The following is a 17553-nucleotide window of genomic DNA, read 5'->3' on the forward strand; positions in this document are numbered from 1 at the left end:
GCCCTAATTAATATACAGGAATAAAGTTAATAAGATATATATATATAATATACATATATAAAAGTTAATGATATATATGTTATAATATATATACACACACACTATATAATATTAATATACATATACTTTAATGAGGACAACTTTAGACTTCTACTTCCATTTAGGATGTAGAAAGTCATAAGAGAATATTGCTCCCACCCTAACAGTGGTTACTTTTTTACTTGTAGAGTATAAATGTGAAACTATGAAATGAACAAAAATACAGAAAATGATGAATTCCTTTTAGGCAATGTATTAGTCTGTTCTCACACTGCTATAAAGAACTACCTGAGACTGTAATTTACAAAGAAAAGAGGTTTAATTGACTCACAGTTCCACAGGCTTAACAGGAAGCATGGCTGGGAGGCCTCAGGAGACATACAGTCATGGTGGAAGGTGAAGAGGAAGCAGGGATCTTCTTCACACTGTGGCAGAAGAGAGAGGGAGAGAGAGAAGGGGGAAGAGCCACCTACTTCTAAACCATCAGATCTTGTGAGAACTCACTCACTATCTCAAGAACAGCAAGGGGAAATCCACCCCCATAATCCAATCACCTCCCACCAGGCCCCTCTCCTGACACATGGGGATTACAATTTGACAGGAGATTTGGGTGGGGATACAGAGTCAAACCATATCAGGTTAGAAGAGTCACAAGGCTTCATTGATCCATGTTGGAATAGCAGCACGAGGAGAAAGCTTCCAAAGATGAGAGCAAGAAGAAACAGTTGATTTATTTTTATTTTTATTTTTTATTTTTATGGAGTCTTTCTCTGTCACCCAGGCTGGAGTGCAGTGGCACGATCTACGCTCACTGCAACCTCCACCTCCTGGGTTCAAGCGATTCTCCTGCCTCAGCCTCCTGAGTAGCTGGGATTACAGGCATGCACCATTATGTCCAGCTAATTTTTGTAATTTTAGTAGAGACAGGGTTTCACCATGTTGGCCAGGCTGGTCTTGAACTCCTGACCTCAGTTGATCTACCCACCTTGGCCTCCCAAAGTGCTAGGATTACAGGCGTGAGCCACCATGCCTGGCCCGAAACAGGAGAATTTTTAACAAATATTTAAAGGCTAAGTGTGGGCTGGCATGATGGTCTACAATTGGAGCCTCAGCCACAGAGAACTTCTGTAGCCACCAACCTTCTCTTTCCCAAGAACCTTCACCAAGGACTCATGGGAAAGATGGGGCAGAGATGGGGCTCAACCAGAGATCTGAGAGAGAGCCCTCGAGGTGTGCTGGCCTGATGAAAGCTGAAGATAGAGCATGAAACCTGAGAGTGATGTATCTGAGGTTTGTTATTTTTTCCTCTTGAGAAGCACATGAGATTAACAGACCATGAAAGATATGGCTCCAGTTCTCACTTTGTCTTATCCATGTGCTTTTCCATACAACCTTATGCATTCCCATTTATGAGTGACACTCTCATGCTCTCTTTCAACTGCTACCCTTTTCTATTCCCCCCAAAAGTAACTGATAGCGTGACCTCTAATACTACAGTTTAGCTTTTCTATTAAAATTATATACAGAAATCACATAGCATGTATTCTTTTGTGTCTGATTTCTTTCACCCAACATTGTACTCATGAGAGTCATTTGTGTTGGTACAAATGGCTGTAATTTGTTTATATTTCTATAGAGTATACATGATATGGTTTGACTCTGTCCCCACCCAAATCTCAACTTGAATTGTATCTCCCAGAATTCCCACGTGTTATGGGAGGGACCCAGGGGGAGGTAGTTGAATCATGCGGACCGGTTTTTCCCATGCTATTCTCATAATAGTGAATACGTCTCATGAGATTTGGTGCGTTTATCAGGGGTTTCTACTTTTTCTTCTCATTTTATCTTGCTGCTGCCATGTAAGAAGTGTCTTTTACCTCTCTCCGTGATTCTGAGGCTTCCCCAACCATGTGGAACTATAAGTCCAATTAAACCTCTTTTTCTTCCAGTCTTGGGTATATCTTTATTAGCAGTGTGAAAATGAACTAATACAGTAAATTGGTACCAGTAGAGTGGGGCATTGCTGAAAAGATACCCACAAATGTGGAAGCAATTTTGGAACTGGGTAATAGGCAGAAATTGGAACAGTTTGGAGGCCTCAGAAGAAGACAGGAAAATGTGGGAAAGTTTGGAATGCCCTAGAGACTTGTTGAATGGGTTTGCCCAAAATGCTGATAGCAATATGGACAATAAGATCTAGGCTGAGGTGGTCTCAGGTGGAGATGGGAACTTGTTGAGAACTGGAGCAAAGGTGACTCTTGTTATGTTTTAGCAAAGAGACTGGTGGCATTTTGCCCCTGCCCTAGAGATCTGTGAAACTTTGAACTTGAGAGAGATGGTTTAGGATATCTGGTGGAAGAAATTTCTAAGCAGCAAAGCATTCAAGAGGTGACTTGGGTGCTGTTAAAGGCATTCAGTTCTAAAAGGGAGACAGTGTAACTGTCTGGAAAATTTGCAGCCTGACCATGTGATAGAAAAGAAAATCCCATTTTCTGAGGAGAAATCCAAGCCTGCTGCACATATTTGCATAAGTAACAAGGAGCTGAATGTTAATCCCAAAGACAATGGGGAAAATGTCTCCAGGGCACATTAGAGGTCTTCATGGCAGCCCCTCCCGTCACAAGCCTGGAGGTTTAGGAGGCAAAAATGATTTCGTGGGCTGTGTGCAGCCCTTGTGCTGTGTGCAGCCTAGGGACTTGGTGCCCTGCGTCCCAGCCATGGCTGAAAGGGGCCAATGTAGAGCTTGGGCTGTGGCTTCAGAGGGTGCAATCCTCAAGCTTTGGCATCTTCCACGTGGTGTTGAGCCTGTGAGTGAGCAGATGTCAAGAACTGACGTTTGGGGACCTCTGCCTAGATTTCAGAAGATGTATGGAAATGCCTGAATGCCCAGGCAAAAGTTTGCTGTGGGGCCAGGGCCCTAGTGGAGAGCCTCTCCTATGGCAGTATGGAAGGGAAATGTGGGGTTGGAGCCTCTGCACAGAGTCTACTTGGGCACTGCCTAGGGGAACTGTGAGAAGAGGGCCAGTGTCCTCCAGATCCCAGAATGGTAGATCCACTGACAGCTAGCACCGTGTTGCCTGGAAAATCCACACTCAAAGCCAACCTGTGAAAGCAGCTGGGAGGGAGGCTGTACCTTGCAAAGCCACAGGGATGGAGCTGCCCAAGATCATGGGAACCTTCCTCATGCATCAGCGTGATGTGGATGTGAGACCTAGAGTCAAAGGAGATCATTTTGGAGCTTTAAAATTTGACAGCCTTGCTGGATTTTGGACTTGCATGGGCCCTGTAACCCTTTTGTTTTGGCCAATTTCTCCCATTTGGAAGGCTTGTATTTACCCAATACTTGTACCCCCATTGTATCTAGGAAGTAACTAGTTGCTTTTGATTTTAAAGGCTCATTGGCGGAAGGGACTTGCCTTGTCTCAGATGAGACTTTGGACTGTGGACTTTTGGGTTAATGCTGAAATGAGTTAAAACTTTGAGGGACTGCTGGGAAGGCATGATTGGTTTTGAAATGTGAGGACATGAGATTTGGAGGGGCCAGGGGCAGAATGAGATGGTGGGGTCAGAGGCAGAATGATTTGGTTTGGCTGTGTCCCCACCCAAATCTCAACTTGAATTGTATCTCCCAGAATTTCCACCTGTTGTGGGAGGGACCCAGGGGGAGATAATTGCATCATGGAGGCTGGTCTTTTGTGTACTATTCTCATGATAGTGAATAAGTCTCATGAGATCTGATGGGTTTATCAGGGTTTCTACTTTTGCTTTTTCCTCATTTTATGTTGCTGCCACCACATAAAAGGGGCCTTTCACCTCCCACCATGATTCTGAGGCCTCCCCAGCCATGTGGCACTGTAAGTCCAATTAAACCTCTTTTTCTTCCAGTCTTGAGTATGTCTTTATCAGCAGCATGAAAACAGACTAATACAATACGGAATTGTTTATGTTGCTGTACGGTATAAAGAATTGTATCTGCACCACAATTTATTTATCTATTCTGTTTGTTAATGAACATTTAAGTTATTTCCAGTTTTTTGGCTACTATGAATAATGTTGATATGAATATTCTTGGAAATATTTTTTGGTGAAAATGTACACATTCCTGTTGGGTGTGTACCTAAGAGTGGATTTGCTGGGTGAGAGTGTATATATGTTTTAAAATCTAGTAAATAATTCCCAAGAGTTTCCCAAAGTAGTTGAATCAACTTATACTCCTTCTGGTATTAGGTAAGAGTTTCCATTGTTCTACATCTTCATCAAAACTTGGTAGTGTCAATGTTTTAAAATTAAACCATTCAGGTAGGTTTGTAGTGGCATTTTTTTGTGTAGGTTTTAATTTTTTTTTTTTTTAAGACAGAGTCTTACTGTCACCCAGGCTGGAGTGCAATGGTGTGATCTTGGCTCACTGCAGGCTCCACCCCCTGGGGTTCACGCCATTCTCCTGCCTCAGCCTCCTGAGTAGCTGGGACTACAGGCACCCGCCACCTTGCCTGGCTAATTTTTTGTATTTTTAGTAGAGACAGGGTTTCACCGTGTTAGCCAGGATGGTCTCGATCTCCTGACCTCGTGATCCACCCTTCTCGGCCTCTCAAAGTGGTGGGATTACAGGCGTGAACCACCGCACCTGGCCTATATTTTTTAAAAATTAAAAATAAAACATTCATAGAAAGAAGTGGCCAAATTATTAGTATACATTTTGATGAATTTTCCCAGGACAGTGAAAACACCATGTAACCAGCACTTACATTAAAAAACAGAACATTACCAGCACCTAGGAATCCCCGTGATGCTCTGTTTCAGGCACTACCTATCCCAGACATAACCACTATGCTCACTTCTAACACCACACATTAGTCTTGTCTGTTTAGTACATTGTACACATGGAATCAAAATACTTTTTCAGGTCTGGAGTTTTTTGCACATTATGTTTGTAAATTTATCAGTATATTTGGGTGTAGCTGTAGTTTGGTCATTCTCATTGTTGCATAGTATCTAATTTTGTAAATTTATCATAATTTATTTTTCTATTCTATTGTTGATGAGCACTTGGGTAGTTTCCAACTTTGGGTATCATGACTACTGCTGCCACAAATATTCTGATATATGGCTCGTAGTGAACATATACATGCGTATCTGTTGGGTGTATTTCTAGGAGTGAAATTGCTGGATCATAAAGTATGCATATGTTCACATTAGTAGCTACTGCCAGTTTTAAAGTGATACCAACTTACACACTCTTGCTACTAGGGGAGAAGAGTTTTTATTACTCCTTAATCTTGACTAGACTTTTTATTTTTTGTCTTTTATTTTAGAAACTCTGGTAGGTGTTTAGTGGTATCTTTAACCCCTCTTAATATTTATTGGTCATTTGAATATTCTCTTTTATATGAAATTCCTTGTCCAAATTTCCCATCCATTTTTCTGTTGATTTGTAGGAGTTCTTTATATATTCTGAAGATGACTCTTTTGTTGGTTACATGTGCTGTAAATATGTTCTCTCACTCTCTGGCTTCCCTTTTCACTCTTAATAATCGTGTACTTTGAACACAAGTCTTTTGTTTTTTTTTTTTTTTTTTTTTGAGACGGAGTCTCGCTGTCGCCCAGGCTGGAGTGCAGTGGCATGACCTCGGCTCACTGCAAGCTCCGCCTCCCAGGTTCACGCCATTCTCCTGCCTCAGCCTCCCAAGTAGCTGGGACTACAGGCGCCTGCCACCGCGCCCAGCTAATTTTTTGTATTTTTAGTAGAGACGGGGTTTCACCGTGTTAGCCAGGATGGTCTCGATCTCCTGACCTTGTGAACACACCAGTCTTTAATTTTAATGTAGTCAAATTTATTAGTCTATTATTTTATGATGGGTGTGTTTCTGTTCCAATTAAGAAATCTCTACTTGCCTCTAGGTCATGAAGATGTCATCTATTTTGTTCTAGAAGCCTTGTCATTTTGTCTGTCACATTTAGATGTGTAATCACGAGGAATTTTTTTCCTAAATGTTGCAAGGTAGATTCATATTTAATTTTTAAAATTAAATTAAATATGGATAGTCAATGGATGCAGAATGATTTCTTGAAACAAAATCCCCTTGTGAATTTGCTACTCTGACATATCTGACCAGGCCAAGGGCTTTAGCTGTCACCTTCATGGCTGGCCAGAAGGAAGGAAGTACTGTTATATCGTACTTCATTTCATCTCAGGTACAAGCACAGAAACTCCTTAGTGACCACAGTCCAGTAAAGAAAAAGCTATAGCTGTTAATAATATTTTATTGAAGGTTTAGGAATGCTGAAAGGGTGTAGTTGTACTACAGAAACTAACAAGTACAGCACAGACCCAAACTTTCCTAGGAATTATTTTTTTCCTTTTTTTTTTGAGACAGGCTCTTGCTCTGTTCAGGCAGGAGTGCAGTGGTGCAATCCCAGTTTGCTGCAGCTGCAACCTCCCTGGCTCAAGCAATCCCCCCCATCTCAGCCTCCTGAGTAGCTGGGACAACAGATGCATGCCACCATGCTCAGCTAATTTTCTTTTTATTTTTTTGTAGAGATGGTGTATTAGTCAGGGTTCTCTAGAGAGACAGAACTAATAGGATAGATCTACATCTATAAAGGGGAGTTTATTAAGTACTAACTCACATGATCACAAGGTCCTACAATAGGGCGTCTGCAAGCTGAGAAGCAAAGAGCCAAACCGAGTCCCAAAACTGAAGACCTTGGAGTCTGATGTTCGGGGACAGGGAGCATCCAGCACAGGAGAAAGATGTGGGCTGGGAGGCCAGGCCAATCTAGTCTTTTCACTAGGCTTTTCACTTGCCTGCTTTATATTCTAGATGCCCTGGCAGCTGATGAGTTGGTGGCCACCCAGATTAAGGCTGGGTCTGCCTTTTCCAGCCCACTGACTCAAATGTTAATCTCCTTTGGCAACACCCTCACAGACACACCCAGGATCAATACCTTGCATCCTTCAATCCAATCAAGTTGACACTTGGTATTATCCATCAGAGATGGGGTCTCACTATATTGCCCAGTTGGTCTCAAACTCCTGGACTCAAGAGATCTACCAACCTCAGCCTCTCAAAGTGCTGAGATTGCAGGTGTGAGCCACTGCACTAGCCTGGGTGCAGTACAAGCAGCATTCTTGTCAGGCTGGCTGCGAATCTGTCTCCACATGGACAAAGACGCTTCATCCCCGACCTTGAGACAGAGGCCTTTCCATGCCTCAGCGTCTGAGTCAAACAGGCTCCCAAGAGTCCCAGAAGGAGGAATTCCCCTTAACTGCCCTCATAGCTCATAGCCCCATTGTGCTCAGCCATCTATAATCATGTTTTTACAGTTCTGTGGGAAGGATTAGTGGCTAAGTATAGGGAAGTCTCTGAGGGAATTTTTAAGGCACAGCTTTATATAAAGGTGAATGCTAGTTCCACAATAAAATCTAAATAAAATTTAAACGGTTAACTAAAATCGTATATTCAAAATTACATTTAAAATTTAATATTTAAAAATTAAAAATTTAGATGAGATCACAATAAAATCAAAATAAAATTTCTAATAAAATCATTAGAATTTTCAAAACATATCTGAACACAGGAGCAGATATTTCACGTTATTAAAACCTCATATCAAAATGTGTATTCTAGAATTGAAATAGGATTCTAATACATGGGCTAGAAAGTTTGCAGCCTGGGTAGGTAGCTGGGCTTTGTAAAGCCCCCTTGAGGCAGGTTTGGGAAAGCATGCTTCTCTCCAAGGAGTCGTTTGCAAGAACCTCTCTCTAACAAGTAGGGGCCAGTCATGATTGTGGGGTCTCTGAGGAGGCCTGAGAATAGGACGGAGGGATGGTAGATGGAAGCCACCTTTATTACTACTGATAGAGATGTCGCTGGAGGATGTGGCTTCAAGTAAAAGTTGAAAGGGCTAAAATTAGGCTGCCTCACTCCCGTGCTCAGAGAAGCAGAGTGGAATTCTTGATCCCCGTAGGTGAGGACTGAGTCAAGCAGGTGACCAGGATGCCTTTTCATTCCCCTCAGCTTGACTAAACTCCAGACAGGCTCCTTCCTGACTCTGGGTCCTTGACCTCCTTTTTCATAGAGCATTTACTTTAGAAAACTTGTAAAGTTTTCTGTATCCCATTGAGATGTAAACCTTTTAAAGAGCCTCTTGCCGGTTTCATAAACTAAAAATGTCTTTCTCATGGTCCTGGGAGCCATCTCTTTGGAACGTAAGCACCAAGGAGGTAGCACTCCTATCTCCAGTCTTCTGTGGGAAGGCAGGAGCCTAACTTCAGCAGGTGCCTTGCTCCACATTGCAAAGTAACCTCCTGTTATAAAGGCATGAAAAGTTTATTTTTCCTTTGGATAAAGTCAATTAGCAAACACAGGTGGTCTACGACTTTTACCTAATGTTCTTCAGTACTTTTCCGTTAGCTCACCCAAGTGCTGAAAAACCCTTCTGCCCTTTGTTTCCGTGGAGTTGAAGTCAGACTGACTTCTGGATTCTCTCCTGTATTGCAACAGCCTTGAATAAAGTTTACCTTGCCTGTTGAACCTTGTCAGATGCAATTTTTGCTTTGACACAGGCTTTACTAGTCCATTCTCATGCTGCTAATAGAAACATCCCCAAGACTGGATAATTTATAAAAGAAAGAGGTTTAGTTGACTCACAGTTCAGCATGGCTGGGGAGGCCTCAGGAATCTTATAATCATGGTGGATGGGGAAGCAAACACGTCCTTCTTCACATGAGGGGGGCAAGGAGAAGTGCAGAGTGAAGGAGGGGGCAGGAAATGCCCCTTATAAAGCTATCAGATTTTGTGAGAACTCACTCACTATCATGAGAACAGCATGGAGGTAACCTCCCTCATGATTCAATTACCCCCCACTGGGTCCCTCCCATGACATGTGGGGATTATGGGAACTACAGTTCGATATGGAATTTGGGTGGGACACAGCCAAACCATATTACAGGCCAAATATATGCCTTCCCAGTGTACTTCCTGGAGCAGAAACAGTAATGAGGTGAAAAAAAGCAAGGGTATTACATTAATTAAACTCTCTTCATGTGGAAGGAAAGATCACCAATAGAAATAAAGCGTTCCTGCCGAACAATGACATTTAGCCTTTCTGCTTTTAGATGTTCACTTACAATATCAATTTTTCTACTACATTCTCAAGTTTTCATTTCTTACCACAGGATGGATATCTTCTGAGCCAAATGGGGGTGACATTGATTTACAGTGGAAAGCTCTATGGCTCAATAAAATTATAACCAATGTCTAAAACTGGTACATTTTCTAGATTTTGTGTGATTTGGACATATACCTTGTTACAAAATATCACTGTTGTCAGTTCTGAAAATGAGGAGTCTGAAACTCCTTAATATTGAACAGTTTTTCTGAGTTGTAAGTGACTTTTCATATCCTCTAGTTCAATTGCTGCCCAACGTATAAACTGTCTTTATCATACCCTCTTCTAGGGGTGGTGGACTTCACCTTTCAACAACTCTGACTTTTGAGTTTTTTCCTTACACTGTACCAGGAATTTCTCTCCCAATTCTTACACATATTGGGTCTTGTTCTATTTTCAAGAGTCATTCAGAATGAAGTTCAACACAAAAGATGATCTGCTTCTGGAAATAGGCAGATAGATCGATGGTAATGATGTTGGAAATATAGATACCTGTAGGGCAAATGACCCCAAAAGGAGGCTCAAGAAGAATGATGTACCAAGTGTTGTTGGGGGAATGGAGGGAAGGAAGCCAGGGTAGAGACACAGAAGTGGGACACACACATGACACATGTTAGAGTGACTGAGAAGTGTCTGATAATGGAGAAACTAGCAGCAGGGGGCTGAGCTAGGCAAAACGTGGAGGACAATGGAAGGGATTTTTGGCTGTGGGAATCAGGGTGGCTAGAGTTAGAAGCACATGGTGGGGAGAGGAGCAGGTGTTGCTTGAATTAGAACAATTTTTCCATTTTTTTCCCATTCTATTATCCATCAGCATGGGCTTTGTTTCTTCAAGGATCTCCATGATCTTAGCTCCTAACTATCTCTTGAATCTTGTATCTCTTTGTACTTTCTCCATCAATGCTGTGGGAAAAGCCATCGTTTCCCATCTAGATTATTGTGGTTTCATTTCAATGATGTATTTGACGTTTCCATATCCCCTCTCAACACCTGCTCTTCCATCCATTCTCTGCACTGCAACTACAGTGATCTTTTAGTAATCAATATTTAATCATCTAACTTTTTAGATTAAAGTCTGTGTTAGTTTTCTGGGGCTGCTGTGACCAAATACCATTGCCTCTGGTAGTTTAAAACAATAGAGATTTGTTTTCTCACAGTTGTAGAGGCTAGAAGTCAAATATCAGGGTGTCAGCAGGGTTGGTTCCTCCTGGAGGCTCTGAGGGAGAGTCTGTTCCATGCTTCTCTCCCACCTTCTGGTGGTTGTGGGAAATCCTTGTTGTTCCTCGTCTGGTAGATGCAACACTTCAATCTCTGCTTCTGTCTTCATGTGGCTATGTTCTAGAGGCATTGGTTTCCACGCCTTTGCAAATCTGTGTCCAAATTTCTCTCTTCTTATAAGGACACCAGCCATTGGGTTAAGGCCCAGTTTAATCCACTATGGCCTTATCTTTTTTATTACATCTGCATAGATGACTCTATTTTCAAATAAGGTCACATTCTGAGGTTTAAAGTGGGCATAAATTTTTGGGGAACACTACTCAACCCCACACAAAGTCTCTCTTCATTTAGTAAATATTGATTAAGTCCCTACTCTGTTTCAGGAATTCCAAAGCCCATTGATGACTTCCCAAAAGTGATGGCTGAGCTGATTTTCAAAGGGCAATAGACAAGTAGGAGAAGCATCTAGGATGAGGACACCATGAATGAGCCAATGTAGGCAGGAGCCTGGCACATTGGAGAAGCTGGATGAAGCCCCTGGGGAAAGTAGGCATGGGAAGAAGAGCTAATCAGCATTTACCAAAGGATAAATTTGGCTACCTACGTTGGATCATGATGTCCTCTTCCAGGATGCTTCTCCTACTTGTCTGTTGTCCTTTGGATGTCATCTCAGCCATCACTTTTCTGGAATAAGGCACCCTGTTATATGCACTCATAGAATTCTGTTCCCTTCCTCTATAACTCGTATCATGATTTATAATTACTCATTAATTAATATGATTAACATTTGCCATCTCCTTGACATAACACACAGGGATCTTGTTTCCTTTACCTCACCACTATATTCCTGGAGCTTAGTACTGTGTCTGGCACATCGTGGGTGGCTACTAAATATTTGTTGAAAAAATGAAGTCACCCCTGGTGTTGAAGCTAGGGGCACCTCCTGGCAAAAGCCAGAAGAACTGGGTGTAAAGCTGAAAGTAATGACTATGCAGTGTATTCCTGACTTGCCTATTTGTATAGAACTTGTATCTAAGGTTCCTGATGAGGTGGTTGACTAGTCTGTGTTCTGGTCACAGGTTTATCTGAGCTACAAACATGGACTGGACATGGCCCTTGAGTCCTCATTTTCCACACCCAACCTATGGTCACATCCTGGAGATTCTGCCTCTCCCACGTCTCTCAGTCTGTTCACCTCTCTCCATCTCAGCTCTTCCTGCCCTTATGGAGACTTTTATCATGTCTTGTCTCCAAACCAGGCTCCTTGCAGAGATGACGGCCCCCTTTCAATCCATTCTCTACACTGTAGGCAAATCAGTTTTTATAAAATGCAAGTTTGAATACATCATTGTATTATCTTGATAGGGCTGCAGTAGCAAAGTACCACAAGCAGAATGGCTTAAACAACAGAAATGTATTTGTATTGTCTCACAGTTCTGGAGGCTGGAAGTCCGAAATTGAGGTGTTGTCAAGATTGGTTCATTCTGAGGGCTGTGATGGAAGGATCTGTTCTGAACCTTTCTCTCTGGCTTGTAGATAGCTGTCTTCTCTCTGTGTCTCTTCATATTGTCTTCCTTTATGCACGTGTGTTTCTGTTTCTGTATTCAAACTTCTCTTTATAAGGACACCAGTCATGTTGGATTATGACCCACCCTCATGACCTTATCTTAACTTGATTATCTCTCTAAAGGACCCATCTCCAAATAAGGCCACATTCTGAGGTACTAGGGGTTAGGACTCCAACATAGTTTTTTTTGGAAGGGCACAATTCAGCCATAACAGTGACGTTTGTGCTGCACAAGCTTCCCCATGGCCTGCAGACTTAAGGCTAATCTCCTTCCCATGATGGGCTCCTGCTGGGCTCTGCTCCATCTCTTGCCTTTCTCCCTGACTTCTTGCATTTCATATGCCCATTGTAAAGTATTTCTTGCTGCTTCTTGCCTTAGGGACTTACTATTCCATCTGCCTGAAAATGCCCATTCCCCCTCTCTGTTAGCCCTGGGGGTTAGTCCTCACCCTTTGCCTCAGATTAGATATCATGGAAGCCTGCCTGATGTTCCTCCATGATAGGCAACCCTCTCACATACACAACCTGGAACTGAATCAGTACTTACAACACCGTCTTCCCCACTAGACTGTGAGCTGCCTGAATACAAGAACTGTATCTGGTTCCTTGTTACCCCACCCCACCTGGCATGGTGCCTGGGACACAATGGCCCCTTGATACATATTTTCGAGATGAAATAATGCTTAGATGGACATTTATAATTATGAACAGATGTAAAGAAGAAATGCAACAGACCTCAAGCCACTATCTAAAGAGCAGCATTCCATTTAAGTCACTACAGATGGGACAGAGACCAACCAGAATCGCAGGAACTCCTCTCCTTGAAGGTGCCTCTTGGTCTCTTACAGCTTCAACTTTAAAACAGACTCCTAGGGTCTCTGAGTTGGAGAAATTCCTAGAGATCCAGTAGGATCATTTTAAAGAAGGGAGAAATTGGAGCATGATGGGAGGAAGAACCTTAATTATCCTGACATTTTTATTGTTAGTCAAGACTGGAACCTGGACTTCTTGGCTTCTCCATGAAGAGTAAATGCTTTGCCTGTACTAGAGGTCATGTGCATGGAGGTTAAGAGAATGGGCACTGGTCCACTTTTCAGGTATATGGTCCTGCCTCTTATCAGGCAAGTGATCTAGGGCAAGTCACCTAACCTCTCGGTGACACGGTTTCACCATCTGTGAAGTGGGGACAATGGTAGTACCTATCTCGAAGTTGAGAAGATTCGCTGAACAAAAGCATGTTAAAGCACAATGCCCAGCAGGTGGTCAACATCCCAATCCCCAAATGTTAGTATTTATACTATGAGGAAGAGAAAATATTTTAGTTAAGTGACCAGTCATAGCTAAATCTTGGAAGCCTGCCTGGCCTGCACTTAGATTAACCAAACATGTAAAAATCAGAGGTTTAGTCATAGTGACCCCTCATTCCTTTCTGTACACATGGATAGTGCTTGATTTCATTGGGTTCATTTGGACAATAACACATGAATAAGCCTTTCCTGATTCACTGGGGTCTTATCAAAACACTCAGAGTGATTTTTTGCCGATGTTTGACTCATGGACATTTTGGAACCCACCATTCTCCCATGGAGGGCAGTGAGGAAGGCATACGTGATAGACGGGGCTATTTAGTCATGGCGCCTCCTATGTCCAGATGTTTTATTTCCACTGTCCAGAAGCAGAAGCCTTTTCCACACTGTGTCTGCAAATTTATTCAGAAACCACACTTCAGCTGAAGGCTCCAGCCACCTGACATTTCCCACTCATTAACTCCCTAGGAGAGAACAAGGATACAAGAAGAGGGAAGCAGAGTGACAGTGGTCATAGGTTTTCCTGTCACTGCTTCAGATCCCTGTCTCATTTCCCACCTCTGGTCCCCAGCACCATCCTAACTTCCCATCCCAGCAGACAGAGTGACCCAGAACCCCTGAGTGAGGACCTGTGTGGTCTGGAGACCCTGTCCCAACTGTAATGCTTCAACCTTCCTTTGCCAGGCCTCCTTAGGGCCCTTTGTGCTCCAAGGGAACAGGGTAGTCTTTCTCCCAGCTCTTCCCTCAGGGAACTCTGCTCTGTGACTTCTCCAAGTTTTTTTGTTTTGTTTTATTTTGTTTGTTTCTTTTTTTTTTTTTTTCCTCTGAAACAGAGTCTGGCTCTGTCGCCCAGGCTGGAGTGCAGTGAAGTGATCTCGGCTCACTGCAACCTCTGCCTCCTGGGCTCAAGTGAGCCTCTCACCTCAGCCTCCTGAGTAGCTGTAACTACAGACATGTGCCACCACACTTGGCTAAGTTTTGCATTTTTTTTTGGTAGAGGCAGGGTTTTGCCATGTTGCCTAGGCTGGTCTCAAACTTTTGGGCTCAAATGATCCACCAGCCTCGGTCTCCCAAATTCCTGGGATTACAGGCGTGAGCCATCATGCCTGGTCCACCTTTTCCAAGTTTAGCAAGCAAAGCACAGCCCAAGGAGATGGAGCATGTCATTGCCTCTTCCCTAGTAATGAGAATATTCCCAGAGCTTTCATGGTCATATCTCAGAGGTGTGACTCAGCTTCCCCATTTGTAGGTAACTCAGGTTGACGAACAGGAGTGAGTATTTTGGAATATGAAGTATGTCTATAAAAGTGAAATGCTATTTTGTCTTTTGGTATGGGATAGTTTAATGTTGGGGGAAAATAGTTTTCAGGTAATGGAATTGTGTGTGTGTGTGTGTGTGTGTGTGTGTGTGTGTGTGTATTTGTGCTAGTCCAGGGACAAGTGATGAAGGTAGATTAGAGTTATGTTGGTTTACAAAATACCATCAGGTTCTTTGGATTCCCGGGATATTGACAATGTCAGGGGCTCTTTAAATGCTGAATTTTCAGCATGTAGTAAGAATAGTTTTACATGATTTATCTATTGGAGAAGCTCTAAGAATTGTTCCAGTTTTAGTTGCAATAGTGGCCCTCCAGCTCCTTCCAGTTACTGGCCTCTGACAGAGCAGGAGTACTGTTATCTTGGACAAACAGCTCCACTTTAAGTTCCAGCTCCCTTTCTAACCTCATGCATTTCAAGGAAGTCACTTATCTTCTAACAAGCAACCAGAAAGAGCAGACGGTAAAACACAGATAAGACAGCTTGGGCACAGAGAGACGGGGAAAGTCTCTTGGGTAACCACCAAACTTCACACTCATACAATGGGCCCCAGTAAAACAGTGGGCCCTAATAAGTACATTCCCTTTCCCTTTAGGTGCCCGAAGATAGGGAAGCTAAAAGCAGACTCAGGGGGTATGCCTGCAGGTGCAGGAAGATGTGTGGGAACAGACACAAAAACCCTCCTTCTCAGATAAGCAAGACAGAGACAAACATTCCAAGCCTGTGATAAGCTCTCCTGCCTTGAACCATTAAAAACCCTCAGTCTGTAAGAGAGAATGCCTCTGACCTAACTTGGCCAGAAGCCCCTCTCAGGTTTATTCTCCAAAATAAAACTCTCTTTGACTGTTGAGCCACTTTTTGTGTTTCTTTCCTCTTTCTTTAATTCTTACAGCCTCTGTTACTGGGCATGGAGTCATCTGTCTTCTACGGAGCACCTCGGGCTTTTGGTCAAAGAGGGAAAATGAAATCCTGGCCCTATGGATAGTGGGAAGCATACTCAAGTATCTCTAAGTATCAAATGAGATGAGGGCTTGTTCAGGAGACAGACTAGACTTTATGGTAATCTATACTTTGGGATTCCTGGAAGTTGCATTCTGAGATGCTCCAGATTCACATGAAAAAAAAAAAAAACAAGCCAAGTGCTTGGCTGGCTGGGTTTCTTTCCTCCACTCCTCCTTCCTTTCTTTATTTGCTCTGTCCTTTCCTTTCTTCCTTCCTTCTCTTTCTTTTCTTTTTCTATCTCATCCTGTTCTAAAAACAATAGGGTTGTTTAGAAAGATACATACAATAAACAAGATAAAATAAATTAAAAATAGTTGAGGCTGGGTGCTGTGGCTCACATCTGTAATCTCAGCACTTCGGAAGACGAAGGTGGGAGGATTGGTTGAGCCTGTTGAAGGGGGCCAGCCCCTCCACACCTGTGGGTATTTCTTGACAGGTGGGATGAGAGACTGAGAAAAGAAATAAGACACAGAGACAAAGTATAGAGAAAGAACAGTGGGCCTAGGGAACCAGCCCTCAGCATACAGAGGACTTGCACTGGCATCGGTCTCTGAGTTCTCTCAGTATTTATTGATTACTATTTTCACTATCTCAGCAAGGGGAATGCAGCAGGAGAACAGGGTGATAGTGGAGAGAAGGTCAGCAAGAAAACATATGAGCAAAGAAATCTGTGTCACAAATAAGTTCAAGGGAAGGTACCATGTGTGGATGTGCACGTTGGCCAGATTTATGCTTTTCTCCACCTAAACATCTTAGTGGAGTAAAGAGTAACGGAGCAGTATCGCTGCCAGCATGTCTCACTTCCCACCATAGGGCGGTTTTTCTCCTATCTCAGAATAGAACAAATGTACAATTGGGTTTTATACCGAGACATTCAGTTCCCAAGGGCAGGCAGGAGACAGAGGCCTTCCTCTTATCTCAACTGCAAGAGGCCTTCCTTTTTTACTAATCCTCCTCGGCACAGACCCTTCACGGGCGTCAGGCTGGGGGACGGTTAGGTCTTTCCCGTCCCACGAGGCCATATCTCAGGCTATCTCAGTAGGGAGAAACCTTGGACAATACCTGGCTTTCCTGAGCAGAGGTCCCTGTGGCTTTCCGCAGTGCATTGTGCTCCTGGTTACTTGAGAATGGAGAATGGCGATGACTTTTACCCAGCATACTGCCTGTAAACATATTGTTAACAAGGCACATCCTGCACAGCCCTAGATCCCTTAAACCTTGATTCCATACAACACGTGTTTCTGTGAGCTCAAGGTTGGGGCAAAGTTACAGATTAACAGCATCTCAAGGCAAAACAATTGTTCAGGGTACAGGTCAAAATGGAGTTTCTTATGTCTTCCTTTTCTACATAGACACAGTAACAGTCTGATCTCTCTTTCTTTTCCCTACACCCAGGAGTTTGAGACCAGCTTGGGCAACAGAGCGAGACCCCGTGTCTACAAAAAAATAAAATAAAGTCGAGCGACAATAAGTTAAAAAAAAAGTAAGGTAAGAACAAGATGACGTTTTGTGCAAGGTGAGTATACAAAATCAGTGGGAAGGCGGGGTCTTATGTAGGGATTGACAGTCAAATTGATGAGACACAACAGGCTTCACCCAGCACCACAATTTGTGTAGCTTTACAATAGTACAAATGATGGGCACCACACTATGCACTGCAACAGCACTGTGGAGGCCTTGCTTATCCTCTGCTCATCTTCCTGTATCTATAATCATTTCACACTGGAATATGAATGGTCACAGAGACAGCCAGACTATCTCAGCTTGGGCATTGCACCAGATCTGGGGCTTGTTTGGCTTTTACATCTTGATGGTCATGTAACCCTCTCTGAGATGTATTTCTCTATTTTATTTTATTTATTTATTTTTTTGAGACGGAGTCTCGCTCTGTTGCCCAGGCTGGAGTGCAGTGGCCCGATCTCGGCTTACTGC

General features: G+C 43.0%; 1 long non-coding RNA gene across 1 annotated transcript in view; it reads left to right on the top strand.

Annotated features, from left to right (window-relative positions):
- The window catches only part of LOC131384351 (uncharacterized), a 37755-nt gene extending 20615 nt beyond the window's left edge, over window positions 1-17140 (top strand). The window contains exon 3 of the long non-coding RNA XR_009215108.1: window positions 17017-17140. This is a non-coding gene — a long non-coding RNA (uncharacterized LOC131384351). The remainder of the gene's footprint in view (window positions 1-17016) is intronic.
- Window positions 17141-17553: the final 413 nt, after the last annotated feature.

Source organism: Hylobates moloch, unplaced genomic scaffold (genome assembly GCF_009828535.3).
Source record: "Hylobates moloch isolate HMO894 unplaced genomic scaffold, HMol_V3 SCAFFOLD_10, whole genome shotgun sequence".
In the NCBI taxonomy this organism is placed as follows: domain Eukaryota; kingdom Metazoa; phylum Chordata; class Mammalia; order Primates; family Hylobatidae; genus Hylobates; species Hylobates moloch.